This window comes from Lactuca serriola, chromosome 8 (assembly GCF_051521515.1).
Source record: "Lactuca serriola cultivar US96UC23 chromosome 8, Lser_US96UC23_V15, whole genome shotgun sequence".
Lineage (NCBI taxonomy): Eukaryota > Viridiplantae > Streptophyta > Magnoliopsida > Asterales > Asteraceae > Lactuca > Lactuca serriola.
Genome location: NC_136415.1, coordinates 238,548,153 through 238,563,735, shown reverse-complemented (window position 1 = coordinate 238,563,735; position 15,583 = coordinate 238,548,153).

Here is a 15,583-nt window from a genome sequence, read left to right as displayed (position 1 = left end):
TAGAAAATTTTGGTGGATTTTGATCAAGTTTCTCAAACTTGATAACTGAACCACAGTTAAAGAGGTCACTTAGGGGGAAATTGTTGAAACATAAAAGTGACCCTCTTGAACTTAACTACCGCAACGGTTTAGTACTTGCAGCCAATACAGCACCCGGAGTCAATCTCTACAACTGTAACCGCAACCATTCTCCATCAGCAACCATATCAGCATCCGGAGTATTCAAGTTTTTTTCTATCCGCAGTCTTGGTTATTTCTTTTACCATGTAATTCACTCTATTGTCCAGCAAGCCTTGCACGGTTGCTCATAGAGTAGTACTTTTCTAAACTCTATAAATAGAGACTCTTTCTTATGTATTAAGTACCTTGTGATATATGTGAGTGTGAAAACTCTAAACTTCTCAATACACAAGATTTCTTATTCAATCAACTTTCTTATCTTCATCTGTTATCTATCTTATTACTCTTCACACTCAAACTGCTACTGGAACATAACCTCTCTTCGGAGCAAGTCTTCTAGACTTAATCACTAAACTTGATCTCGCTAACTAACTTGGAGTGACTAAATTCCTTGTTATGAATCAGTTTAAGTGTATTCTTGATATAACTTTTGTCATTTATCTTTCTTTACTTTCCGCAACTAACTATCTAACTATCTAACTATCTAACTTTATTATTGTTGAGCTTTTAGATCCTTAGAGATTAACTATTTCGCAACTTACTTGTTCTAACATTTGTTCAAGTGCGTCTCCAAGTTTTTCTCTTAACATTAACTCCATCTTGTTCTTCATCTATGTAGAATTGCCTCCATGAAAGTGTACAAAATCGAATGTTTCATAAAACCCTAGTTTTTTTTTTCCATAGATAAATTTGACTTGATTCTTGTGTTATGTTACTAAATTCTTGTGTAGGGTTTCAAGAGCAACCTTAAGGAGATATTTTGTAAAGAATAATGGAAGCTTTTACCTCCGTTTATGTATTCCACCATTTAAGAGCTCAACATTTCTTGAGGTTGAAGTTGAAGTGAAAAAGTCAAGCACACATAACTAATTCAAGCATTTGAATGGTACATTCCTTCCATATCTCAAGTTTGATGCATGAATCCTAAGATTGTTTGACTGGAGTTGTTGAGATTTCGTTCATATGCTCTATATAGTTATACATTCGTGGTCAGTAGGTTGCCCTACCCTCTCCGTGCATCGAGGACAATGCTTAATCTTAAGCTTGGGGAGGGGTCTTTGTACATTAGGTTCTAGTTTCCACATGCATTTCATCAAAAACATTAAAAAAAACAAAAACAAAAACAAAAAAATCCAAGAAGATTTTACTTTTCTTATTTTCAAATTTTTTCTTTCATGCATTCATTTCAATGCATTCAAAAAAAAAATTACAAAAAGATTTTCTTATTAACTATTTCTTAGTTTACACTAAAAATAAAAATAAATAGTAATAATAATACTAATAATAATAAAAATAAAAATAAAAATAAAAAAATTAATCTAAAGAAACCTAATTTTCTTGAATTAGTTGAAGTGATAAATTAGTCACAGCTTGAGATTAGAACTTTTTCGTTTTTCATTAAAAATCTTGAAGCAATCTAATCACACATGAACACGTCTCCCGAAGCTATTCATGCAAAAAAATGATAAGGTTATCAACACCGAAGCATAACGAAAGGTATAGGTTAGCCCTTGGAACACACGAACGGTCTTATGAGTAGTAAGTGCTCAGTCATATCCAAACTCTAAATTCAAAAGAACCATAAGATGAATATAAAAATTTAGTAACTCGAATCTTCCAGCTCTCTAAAAAGTCCTTTTTACCTATTCCCTTCTAAATATCCTGCTTGGGGACATTGTTTCCAACTATATTTACTTGTATTTGCGCGTTTACATCAGTCCCCCGAAAATTGTCTTAGAAGTCTCTCATGGTAATAGAGCGTGAGATGTCCCAACAATAGAAAGAGTCAAGAACAAAAATATAAAGAATTAGGCCAAGAAAATAACTTAAACACGTGGATGTGTACTCTTCACTCACAAATGTGTTCCTCTATTTATGCCATAGTAGTGCCCTCCTTGTGAACACCATCTTGGTATGTCGCGTCAAGCCGACATTTAAGCATGAGTGCATCTTCGAATACTTTGAAAGTGCGCCCTTGCGAACAGAACATCAAGGGAGTTGTGCAGGGACAAAATATAAAAGAGTTAAGAAAAAATAGCTGAAAAAAAAGAGTCGGAAAAAGAAAAAAGAAAGAAAGAAAGAGAGAAAGAAAAAAAGAGTAAAAAAAGTTGCATGGATAATTACAACTAGGAAATAAGCTTGGCTGTCAAAAGATCCCCATGGACTTGAACTTGAACTTATGACTTCGGGACTGACTGTGAACTACTTTGACTGGTGTAAGTGGTTCGAAACATGTAACCAATCTGGGTAAATATTAGGGATTTTTTAGAAAAAGATTGTTGTTAGTCAACAAATAGATGGAGTCGGTCATTGTCATGCTTTATAAAATGAAAACGATTGAGCATGTTTTTCATCACATGTTTTCACGAGAGTAAGACCATAATTTGTTTCATGTGCTAACCCAATATCTATAAAAGTGAACAAGTGTTGTACTTTTGATTTTGTTGAGTTGTATTAGGGAGTGGCTAAAAATCTTGTTTTAAATGCTATATATCTTTGTGGGGTTAATGCTGTGACAACCCGAAATTTCCATTCTGTACAACATATCAAGTCATTAGAAGTCAGAACAGTACTGCTAATTTTCAAACTTTTTGGTTTAAGTTTGAGTATTTTAGGATTAACACCTTAGGAGATATCAGGAGAGAGGATGCTCTAGGGTTTATTCTGCAACAATAAACTTTCAAAACTCCAAAATATTGGAGTTTACGGCCTAAACAAGGGTGTTTACGGTCGTAAACCCCAAGGAAGGGGGTATATAAGTGACACTTAGTCATTTATACCATTTTCCACCTTTTCAAGAACAAACCTCAAACTCTCTCAAGTATTATCCAAAGATTTCTTCAAGATCTTCATCTAGTAAGTGTTTCTAGTCCTATTAAGTGGTTATATTACTTAATCTAGTGTTTTAACACACTTCTATCCATGAAATCATTCCAAAAGGTTCAATCTTCATGTTTCACCAAGAACACCAAGTACACACACTAGTGTTCTTGGACTTTTGTCTCATTTCAAGCTTCTCTATTGTAAGTAATTATATTCTAGAGTATGTTAAGGCTTGATACACTACTTTACATCAAGAAAACACAAAGAGACATTAAGATCAAAGGTGTTTACGGTCCAAGAACACCTTGGACCGTAAACCCTAATTTAGGGGCCAAAGTGGTCCTAGTCCTTTCCTTAGCTTTGGAAACTAGTCTAGACTCATTCCTTAATGTGTTTAGGACTTGGAAATATCAAAATACCATAAACCATAAGGTCTTACAGTCGTAACCCAAGGAAAAATGGTCTAGGGACCATAAACTCCTCAAAGGAGTGAAATGGTGCCCAAACCTCTTCCAAAGGCTTAACCTTCAAGTGGGACATACATCTAGGGACTTATAAAACTTTAAAACACCAAATGGTCAAAATGACATGATTTTATGGCCATAAACTCATGGGTTTACGACCGTTAACTCAATGAGTTATGGTCATTAAAGCGTAAACTCATGAAAGGGGTTCTATTAAACCCTAAACTCAATGGCTTTGTCCTACAACACTTAGATGCACTCCATAGCACTTATAACACTTATATAAAGTGTTTATCATGTCCTAGGATGTCTTAACTTTGTTAATTAGTTGTTTAAAGACTAATTAGATACATATATGCACTACTATATGTTAACTAGGATCCTTGTGTGTGTACAAGTCTTCACTTGACACTTAGCATCCTACATCAGTCAATACATCCAAACAACCAACTACAGGTGAGTTCATACCCCTTAATCAATGTTTTAAATGTTTTAAATGCTTTTATGGGGGGGGGGGTACAAGTTAAATCATGCTAGTTATTATATCAATCGCATGTTATTAATAACCAGCATACAAATGGATTTACTACACTTTTAGCTGTTTTATCAAACTGATTACTTCAAATGGCTTTCCAAAAAGTTTTATTTGTTTAACAACTTTTTATTAAACTGTCCTATGTTCTGCATGTTTTCTTCCAAATTCTGTTATACTTTGTTGTCAAAGGAATTACTTTTGAAATGCTTTATAGAATGACATCAAGTCATTATTATTTATTTATTGTTCAAAACCCTTAAATGTTTTACAAAGCTTCTTTTATACTTTTAAATTGTTAAAAGCATGCCTATATATGTATAGTTATATAAGTAATGTTTGAAGGACTTAGGAAGGGTAACTCGCCTTATTTCCTTTTCCTCATTGGAATGTGGCTTTAGGTTATCGGTTATCCGTCCGAAGGTCGTTTAACTATTCGTTATATATCATGTATACATATATAGACATAAAAGTACCCTCAGTCAGTTCAGTACCTTTGGTTAGCAAAGGTATACCTTCGTTGATACTTGTACATTGCTAATAACTATTATAGGTATAGTTAGGAGATACTACTTGCTATTCCTATTACAAGGAATTACACCAGAGTCAGTTCATACATGAGTCTATACTAAATACTATATGAAGAGACACACTTTCATGGATACACTTACTTGGATACACTTACATGGATACACTTACTTGGATAAACTTACATGGATACTTTTACATAGATACCTTGTTAAAATCATGCCTGTATATGTATAGTTATATAAGTAATGTTTAAAGGACTTAGGAAGGCTAACCCGCTTTATTTCCTTTTCCTCGTTGGGATGTGGTCTGGTGGGTATCAGGTATCCGTCCGAAGGTCGTTTAAATATTTAGTTATATATCATGTGTACATATACAGACATAATAGTTCTGATCAGTCAGTTCAGTACCTTTGGGTAGCAAAGGTATACTTTCATATATACCTAGTAAGCTATTATAGGTATAGTTTGGGCTTATATATGATTTGGTAATAAATATGGATTTCGACCTAGCGATTCGTTGCGGAAGTCACCTTTAGTTCCAAACATAGACTAGGGACTACCAATCATATTATTACATACTTACAATAGGTCTCGTAAGAAGACTAGTTACTTATAGCGGGTCTCGTGAGAAGACTACTTACTACTTACTTACAACGGGTCTCGTGAGAGGACTACTTACTTGCTTACTCTCTTTCACTTAAGTCTTGGTAGAAGACTACTTTCAAAACAGTCTAGTTTTGGTAGAAGACTACCTTTTTATACTAATAGGAAATATGGGATTTTCTAGGAAACTCAAAGGTGTACACTATTACTTATAAGACTTTTCATTAATACTTATATAGATAACGACATTAAATACTTATGTATTCACCAGCTTTAAAGCTGATTCTGGCTTTCAAAATATCTTGTATTCTCAGGTCACAAATAGACAGGTACCGATGCAAGGTTTAGAGAAGACGGAGCAGTCAAGACTCGTCTTTTATTTTGAGTATTCATTATGTTGTTATTACTATGAAAGAATACACTTGTAAGAAAAATTATACTAATAATGCAATGGATGATGTTGTTGCTTGTTTGCTACTTTGCATTGTTCTGATACTGTACATGACGTCCTCCACCCCCGAGCGTTTCCGCCGTTCCGGTTTTAGGGTGTGACAAATGCCAAGTTATCTCAAGGCACATCAGGTACACCTTCGACTGTATGACACAGTGAGGTTAATTGGATTGAATCTGTTTGTTATGTTTTGTTTATTGCATTGATGTTTGATATATATATATATATATATATATATATATATATGAATCTTTTTGTACATATGTCATTGTTATTAATTTTTCTTTTATTGCATGCATTCACTCTTAGGTCCCTTTAGGTCCTTTTCGTTCCTTCCATTCTTTTAATCTTAGTTTCTTTTTAGTAGCCTATCGTCTTCCCTAGGGTGATTCTTAATTTTGTTCTTTCTTGAGGACAAGAAAGGTCTAACCATGAACCTATTTTGCATATTTATTTCTGTCCTTTCATAGCATTCTACTTCATAATTCCTGCATTTAGTTAATTATTTGGGCAATAGCATATTTCATTATGAATTTCTGGTACTTCACTATTTTTGATTTATTTTGCAGGCATTATGGAGCGTGGAGCTTGGAGCTTAAATGCATGGAGCATGGAGGATGGAACTTGGAGCATGGAGCATGGAACTTGGACCTTTAGATCTTGAAGAGAAAAGGGACTGGTCATGCCATGGAAGAAAACTAAAGACACAACCCGAGTGATTATTGCATTGTCATCATAGCAAAGGACTATGTTTGAAACGCATTTCTTGTCACACTGACACGGTTGTGTTTGTCCTTTCTCATCTTATATTTGAGCAACATGAATCGTGGTGAAGCTAGACTGAAGATGGAGCCAAGACTAAAGACTTATTGTACCTTAAGCAAAAATCATGGCCAATGCCAAAAACACATGGTCAAGACAAATGACCATGCCAAAAACACATAGGAAACAGGCATGACCATGCTAAAAACGCATGGTCTTATGGAAAACACGTGAGCACTTAATAAAGTAGTGGAAGGCGTCATTTTTAAGGAGGGACATTTTTGGAGTAGTTTGGAGCGATCTTGGGTGATTCTAGAAGACTTCTTGGAACTTTTGAGAAGACCTAATCATTGCAAACACTTTTGATTTCATTTAAGTAAGCATTAAAAATATCAATTTCATCTTTATTCTTGTTTGATTTGTTCTTAGCCATGCGTGGCTAAGAAACCCTAGTTTCTAGTTCTTGTTCAACGCATGTTGATTACTTGACTTGAAGCATATGACTTGATGTTTGATTTGTGAATCTATTCTAGTGATTATGTTTTTGTTTAAACTAGAACCCTTAAATTTGATTTGTGTTTGATTGACTACTTTCATGAATTGAACTTTTGTGCAGTTAATTAATTTTAGGGCACTAATCGTTCTATTAAGTTAATAATTAGTAAAAAACAATGAGTTTTCTTATTTTAAAACATATATCACATGTTTTCACACTTCCGAACATATCAGAAGAAATGAACTTTGTTGGGAAGCTGGTACAAAACTTAATGCGGTTTTTCAGTACAATCTAAGAGTGTGTTTAGGTTGAATTAGTAAAACTAGGTCTAGTCAAAGAGCGTGTTTTGATTAGATAATTTGGAAAGCAAGAGGTAATAGAGCGTGTTAATATCTTTTAGTACCAACTTAGAATAGCAATCATGAATTACATAAATTCATAATCAACTTGAACAACATTGAGAACTAGAACGAGAACCATTCAATCAAATTGTTTACAAGTTTATTTTATTTTGTGCATGCTATTAAAGTATATTGTTATTTTATTATTTTACTTTTTCAAACATATCCCCCTTTTGTTATCAAAGGACCTTGCACAAAGAGGTGTATACTTTTATCATGTGTCTTTGTGGTTCGACCCTGCTTGCCTTGTACTACTTTGTAGTGCACTAAAAAGTGTACTTGGAGTCTATTGTACCCATATTATTTGATGGTTTTGACATGCGTAACACCAAGCATGATGTGGCATAGTGAACTTTTGTACTTATCGATAAAGATGTTGGCATAAGAGAAGAACAAGGTGATGGGTAACAAAACTGTGCCTAGAAATCTACTTTGACAACCAAAAAAATAATATATATTACAGTAGGTGAGTTATATATAAACTTGGTATATCCTCCAATAAACAAGAAACCACATGTGTGTTCACACGATGAGAGATTCATCAATCATGTATTTAAAACTGATTATGAAAAATATGTTGCATTGTTAAACCGTTGTTGCATACGATATAAGCAAATAATATTTTCGATTCCTGGTTGCATTAAAGGAATAGGGAAGCTGAGTTGAATCCTTAGAGACATAGCCTAATGGTCAATGCCTCTTTTCGTAAGGCACATACTAGTAAAAGCATAAAATATAAAACCGGGGGGGGGGGGGGGGGGGGTGTTGATTTAAAACTAAAACTAAAAATTACAGTGAAATAAACTAAATTAAATTAGTAATAAAAAAAATCAGTTTTGTTGCGACTTTTTTAATCATGCAATAAGTCCAGATATAGTTATTCAAAATACGTTCTATCTAAGATGGTACTAAGAAAAACTAACAAGATCTAGTATAATCTCCTTTACCTAATTAAATCAACCAAAACAAGCTCTTTAGTTAACCCTAACTTTTTACTATCTAATTAAACAAGCTCTTAAATAAGATCATAAAAGTTGAATTAAGTTTTGTGTAAAATTCCTAACAATACCCAATACTTCTCACAAGCTCAGAAGTGTAAAGGTATAAACTTTTAGTATATATCAGAGTTAAATCCCAACATGGAACCAATCTAATACTTGTTACTATTATCAGTTAACAAGAAAATTGACAGATTCTGTTAACTGATTAACTAGAATGATTATTTACCCTAGCTAGGTGATCAGACTAACAAGAATTAAAAATCAATCATTCACTAAGCTCAAAACTGAAACAACTAGATACAAGCTCACAATGAAAACAAAATCTGATAACTAATCAGATGAAATGTACCAATCTAACGTAGAAATGAAAACTAGGGTTTTAGCCAGACATGGCTAAAAAGGAGTCTAGAATAGTGAAAAGGGAAATCAAACTACTAATTCTTACTAAACTAACTAAGGGATATGATCCACAGTCTTCAGATCTTCAGAAATCCCTGAAATCAGAGACAAATTGCCTCAGAATCGTCTTTTTCGTCATCTGGAGTTTCTGGAATCGGCCAACCTTCTATTTGATCAGAGGGGTAATATTTATATGCAAGTCAGAAGCTTCTGGAGCAAGTAAAGCAATTCCACAATCACATATATCCAAATATGCGATCACTTTTTTTCAAAAACTTCCAGATTTATCGGTAGATTAAATACGATGCTATTTGTGACATTTTTTGGACTTCGAAGTGGAAATGCGATCTCTCAATGGGGAAAATGCGATCGTATTTTTGTGCATTTCTTCCACTGATTATTTTTTGACCCTACAAAAGCTCAACATGTTTATGTGCCGCATTTATGGAGAAATGTGATCAGTTTTTTTCTTTTTCTCAAACACGAAAGTCTTTCAAAATTGTGTCTAGTTTCCGGTACGTTTTGAATCTCATCAATTAGAGTTACGAGTCATGAGATATGGTTAACATATTGAAAAGGGGTCAAGCTGCCAGCAACATCCTTTAGGCTTTAGAATGTAGCAATCTATCTTTGTAAGATCAATTCGATCGATTTTTTATTGATGAAAACAATTTCCAAGCATTTATCAGAATCATTCAAAAGTTTCAAGCTCCAATTAACTCCAATGCTCCATTAAATGCATCTAAATTTCTACCAAAGTACTGCTCCACTCGAATTGTCTGAAAATGTCATAAAAATGCTAGCAGAATGAGAATTCTGACGATAGACATGAGCTGAACATTATTTAAACTAATGGCATGCACATATGCAAATTATGATGCTAAATGTTAATAAATACTACCCTAAAAGATGCATAAAATGACATCTATCAAATCTCCCCAAGCTTGAACCTTACTTACCCTCAAGTAATAAAAAAAATTAAACATTGTAAACAAATGCAAATATGTAGATGACCCAAAAAGAATTTAGAAAAAAACTAAAATAAAAAAAAGGAAATTAAGAACTTGAATTGGAAACTCTTCACTTTTTTTAGATGGTCAGACTTAACACCAAGGGAAGCCATAATGGAATCTCTACATAGACGATCATCACAATACCTTCCATCTTTCATTAATTCCAAAGTCATGAAGAAGTTTGATGGTGTGAACCAATAAACTAATTGTAACTTTTATTTAAACTTCATACTTTAATTAGACTAGATAATTAAGAACCATACTCGACGCATCCTTAAAAATCTGTCATGTCAATTTAGCTTTTGTTGAAGCAATAAGCCCACCTGTAGGGGCCCAACACTCATTCTTTCACTTTTATGAGAACAAAAAATATCATATCACATAATTCTTCGTTTGCGCCAAATTTGACTTTGAGATGGTTTCTGAATTGATTGAACTTTAGTTTTTCTATTTTTGCCTTTGGCTAGAATTCTTCAATCATTTTTTTTGAATTTCTTGAGATTTCTTCAATTAACTGCTTGAACTTTGACTTGGGTATTAGATATGACAGTTGTACCCTTCCTATCTTTTTGACTGTGTGGATCTGATATAAGGTTCTCTGTTACCGCGAAGGTAATGCGTGTCAACAAATAGGTTCGTGTTCTGTGGGTCCAGACTTGTCGATCAAGGTTCTTTTTAAACATTCCAAAGCAAATAATTCTGAAACTGTTATTACCCCCCATGTAGTGTTTCGGTATATCATTTTTTCTATTTTAACAGTCGGCGTCATAGATCACCGTGTTTTGCGACCTGTAGTTATGTGAGTTATTATTAAACTTATCACTATCAATCCAATCGCTTAAGACTTTCATTTTCCATTTATATCGAGTTATCAAATTCAAGAATGTCATCATATCATGTGACTTTTTTTTCTTTTATTTATGTAGAAAATAAACACTAAAATAACTATAAATAATATCTTTTGGGTTTTTGTTTTTGTTTTTTTATTTATTTATTTTTTATTTTTTTAAATGAATGCATAAAAATAAAAACATAAACATAAAATAATTTTTGGATTTTTTTTTTCAGATTTTTTTAATGCAAATGCAATGTAGAAAATAAAATTGAAAATTTTAACTGAAAAAGTTAAAAACTTAAATTTTTTAAACAGAAATGCAAAAGTTTCACACTAACCTCCTCCCAAGCTTAAAAAGTTGCATTGACCTCGATACTTAGAAATGAATGAATAGCTCAATAAAGCATATAAAAGTAGAAGGTTGCAGCTACGAATGAGTGTACCTAATAAGTTTGAAAAAAAATGTGATTTTTGACGAATTTGTTGACGAAAAATCTAAATTCCAACAACTTTGAAGATCCTATGATTTCCCCAAGTTTGCTTAGAACTGAGACCATCTCTTTATTGAAAGTTAGAAAAATATAAACTACTCATTGGGTTGTCTCCCAGAAACCTGCCCATTTTTAAAGTTGTTGGCTCGACTTTGCCCAACCAGATTTGTTAACTGGTATAGTTGGGACTCCTCTGTAACTCAATTCTTTTATTCCTTACTCCATATCCCTTTAGATGCAACATAATGAATGGATCTGGTGTTGTACAACAAATTGGAAAGACTTCAGATTTTTATTAGCATACACGTTTTTTTTTTCTTTCTAATTTTTGAGTCTTTTGTGCTTTCTGGTCTTCTTTTCAGAAGTCTCCTTTTTCTCTTCAGATTTTCTTCTTTTCAGATTCTTCTCAACATTCACCATCTGCTTTTCTTTTTCCAAAAGCATTTTTCTTTTCAGTTTTCTCTCATTTTTTTCTCAACATAAATCATCTTCTCCTCATCTTCCCTAAGCTTATCTGCCTCTGTCAACTTCTTTTCAACAACCACTTTCTCCTCTTCTTCCCCAAGGTTACCATTTTCCAGCTCTTTTCATGTGTCAGATAATTTGGTCTAAAGATAAATCTAAAAACAAAGCATTAGAAAACTCACACCAGTCCTTAGATAAAGGATTGTTGGTACCTATATAATTAGCACAAAATTTATCAGAAGTATCAACATCATAAATATTAATGTTCACCACTTTCCCATCAAAATTCATTAAAAGTGTACCAGCAAAAACATTAATTTTTGTTTTAGCAGTTTTCAGAAAAGGTCTTCCTAAAATAATTGAGTTTTTGTCTGATATGTCTAGATTACCCATGCCTAGAATGTAAAAATCGACAGGAAAAATTAGCTCATTCACTTTGAGAAGAACATCCTACAATACACCTTTTGGGTATACTGTCGAGTGATCTGCCAACCAAATGAATGTCCCACTCTTTTGTAAACATCCCAATTTTAATTTTTCAAAAAAATGAGAGTGAAATGATATTGACTGATGCACCTAAGTCAAGCATGAAATTTGAAGAAGTAAGGTTTCCCGACTTACAAGGAAAAAATTCTCGGATCCTTGCACTTTCAGGGAAAACCTTTTTTCAAAATAGAAGAAATGTCGGCAGCTTTTATGGTTTCATTAATTTTCAGTTTTTTCTTAGAAACACATAAATCTTTTAAAAACTTAGTGTATTGAGGAACTTGTTTAATAACATTAAGTAAGGGAATATTTATCTCCACCTTACGAAAGGTGTCCAATATATCCTCGTCCTGTCACTCGCGTTTTGTGATTCCCAGTCATGATGGGAATGGGGGCACCGACTTGTACTCATTTAGAATTGGCTTGGGTTGCTTAGGAGCTTTTTTTTTTCTGCAACCTTTTCAGCTTCCTTGTCACCCAAAACTACTTCAGATTCTTTTTCAGCTTCCTCTTCTGGTTCAGAAATGCTTGGGCCTTCATAAAGTTTTCCACTTATCAAGGAAATAACGCTCATGTTATGCTTTGGATTCAGTGTGTCTCGGTAACTTTCCTTAAGATTTTAGTTGACCTATAGAAGTGGCAAGTTGAGACACCTGTTGTTCCAGATTCTTGATACTAGCTCTAGGTTCGTTTTTGAACACATGGGTATTGGTGGCTAAGCATTTAAGAATATCTTCTAAGATCATACTAGAACTACTGGCTTGCGAATCTGGAGGTAGGGGTGTTCAAAACCGGATATCCGAAAATTCGGATATCCGAAAATTCGGATAGTTGATTTTTGATATCCGAATCCATATCCGAAAATTCGGATATCCGAATTTCGGATATCCGAAATTTCGGATACGGATTCGGATATTAAACCGGATATCCGAATTTCATTAGTTTTAAACCACATCCGAACATCCGATCCGTAAAATCACCGCAACTCTTAAAATTAATAATAACAACTATGTTAAATCTTGCGACATAGATGGATATCGATAGCAACAAATAAATATATGTAGCATTTACTAAATAGTTTTTGATTATAAGCCAATGAACCTGGATTATAACAAACAAATATATAACGATTGTAAAAGGAAAGGTTTGCAATAAAAGTTTGAAAGAATGGTCACGAAAAAGTTAAAAATGGTGGGGAACATTAGTCCATTAAGCATGTCAATGTTTCTAATTTTTCATTTTAAAATATTTAAAAATAAAGGAAAAATATTTTTTTTCGGATATCGGATATCCGAAATATCCGAAACTTTATAAATTCACTATCCGTATCCGAATCCGAAAAACCGGATATCCGAAATTCGGATATCCGAAAATCCGGATATCCGAAATTTCGGATAATTTTAGATCGGATTTTCGGATTTTCGGATCGGATATTTCGGATGCGGATATTTTTGAACACCCCTATCTGGAGGTTGGTTTAGAAATTGTTGATGTTGATAATTTTGCTTGTTCAAATTCTGATAAGTCGACTGCTGAACACCCAACGACTGAAATTTTCATTGCTGATGAAATTCGGGTGGATTTGATACTGCTGTCGTTACTGAAAATTGCTCGGATAATTTGCTGGTAGCCTCTGACAGCTTTTACTATAGCCGTATCCTCTTGCAATAATGGACACGTTTTATTTGGATGGTCATTTATCAAGTAAATCCCATATTGTTTCTTTTCAACTGCTTTTTCTTTTGTCGTAATAAAACAACTTTTGTTAATTCTAAAATTTGAGCTTCTAGATGATGCGAGTTGACTTCTTTGACACCCCTTGGCTAATTAGCATACTATTCGTCTTTGTTCCCGAAATGCTCTCACTCAATAGCCAAATTTTCTATCAGCTCCCAAATTTCAGTTGGTGTCATATCTCCTAAAGATCTGCCACTTGAAGCATTTATCAAACGCCTCTCCATGGGTGTCAATCCTTTGTAGCAACAATTGTACAACTGATAATCGCTTATCCCATGTTGTGGGCATCGAACCAAAAACTTCTTAAAATGTTTGCAGTAGGTGCAGAGAGTCTCTCTTTTTCCTTGTTTGATACCAAGGATTTGGTGACAAAGGCTTGAAACACGCGTTTTTGAAAAAAAATTCTAAGAATAATTTTGCGATTTCAGTCCACGTAGTCATCGACCCCGATAGGAACTCGTACAACCATTCTCTCGTTGATTTATGAAGTGAGAATGGGAATGCCCTTAGCTTTATCTCATCTTCAGTATGACGTGTAGCTTTATCCCAGAACATACCACATGAAATTCCTTAAGGAGTTTATGCATGTCTTTGTTTTCTAAGCCGATGAATGTAGGAAGAAGATGTATCAGCGTAGATATCAGTTTGAAGTTTTGGGCTTTTGGGAAAGTCTTGTAGATTGGTTGTTGATTAACATCTTGTGTTTCCGATTCTCTAAGATTTTTATCTGCTTCGTCTACACTCATGGTTGATTTTTCAGACTCAGTTTCATAAGACTCTGTGGTTTCAGATTTTTGAAAGGATAGTGGGGAGTATTTTTTATGTGAGCTGTTAGAAGGTGGGGATGGTGGTACTTTTGGGAATTATGGAAAATTCGGATCTGGTTCGTTCCACAAGGGACTGCCTTGTGGTGTGGTAATGATTGGAGGTAAGGAAGATGATGAACCGAAGAAACCAAGTGATTGCTTTTGTTTTGGTGCTTCTTTCTTCAGTTTTCTTGTAGTTTAATAAATTTATGGATCAAAATCTAATGTTGTAACTATACAAAAAGTTCTTGGCATACAAACAATTAGAAGCACCATGTACACGACAACAACGCCAATTTGTTAAACCGTTGTCGCACACAATTTAAGCAAATAATATTTTCACTGCTTGGTTGCACTAAAGGATGGCACAGGGAAACATGGTCGAATCCTTAGAGACATAGCCTAATGGTCAATTCCTCTTTGCATATGGCACATACTAGTCAAAACATAAAATATAAAATGAGGGGGAGGGGGGGGGGGTTGACTTAAAACGAAAAGTAAAAATTACAGTGAAATAAACTAAACGAAATCAGTAATAAAAAAAATCAGTTCTGTTGCGACTTTTCTAATCATGCAATCAGCCCAGATATGGTTATTCAAAATGCGTTCTATCTAAGATGGTACTAAGAAAAACTAGCAAGCTCTAGTATAATCTATTTTACCTAATTAAATCATCCAAAACAAGCTCTTTAGTTAACCCTAACTTTTCACTATCTAATTAAAGAAGCTCTTAATTAAGATCAGAAAAATTGCAATAAGTTTTGTGTAAAATTCCCACAATACCGAATACTTCTCACAAGCTCGGAAGAGTAAAGGTATAAACTTTCAGTTTATATCAGATTTAAATCCCAACACAGAACCAATATGATACTTGTTACTTATTATCAGTTGACAAGAACAATTACAGATTCTGTTAACTGATTAACTGGAATGATTGTTTACCCTAGCTAGGTGATCAGACTAACAAGAATCAAAAATCAATCATTCATTAAGGTCAAAACTGAAACAACTAGATACAAGCACACAATGAAAACCAAATCTGATAACTAATCACATGAAAAGTACTAGTCTAACATAGAACTGAAAACTAGGGTTTTAGTCAGACATG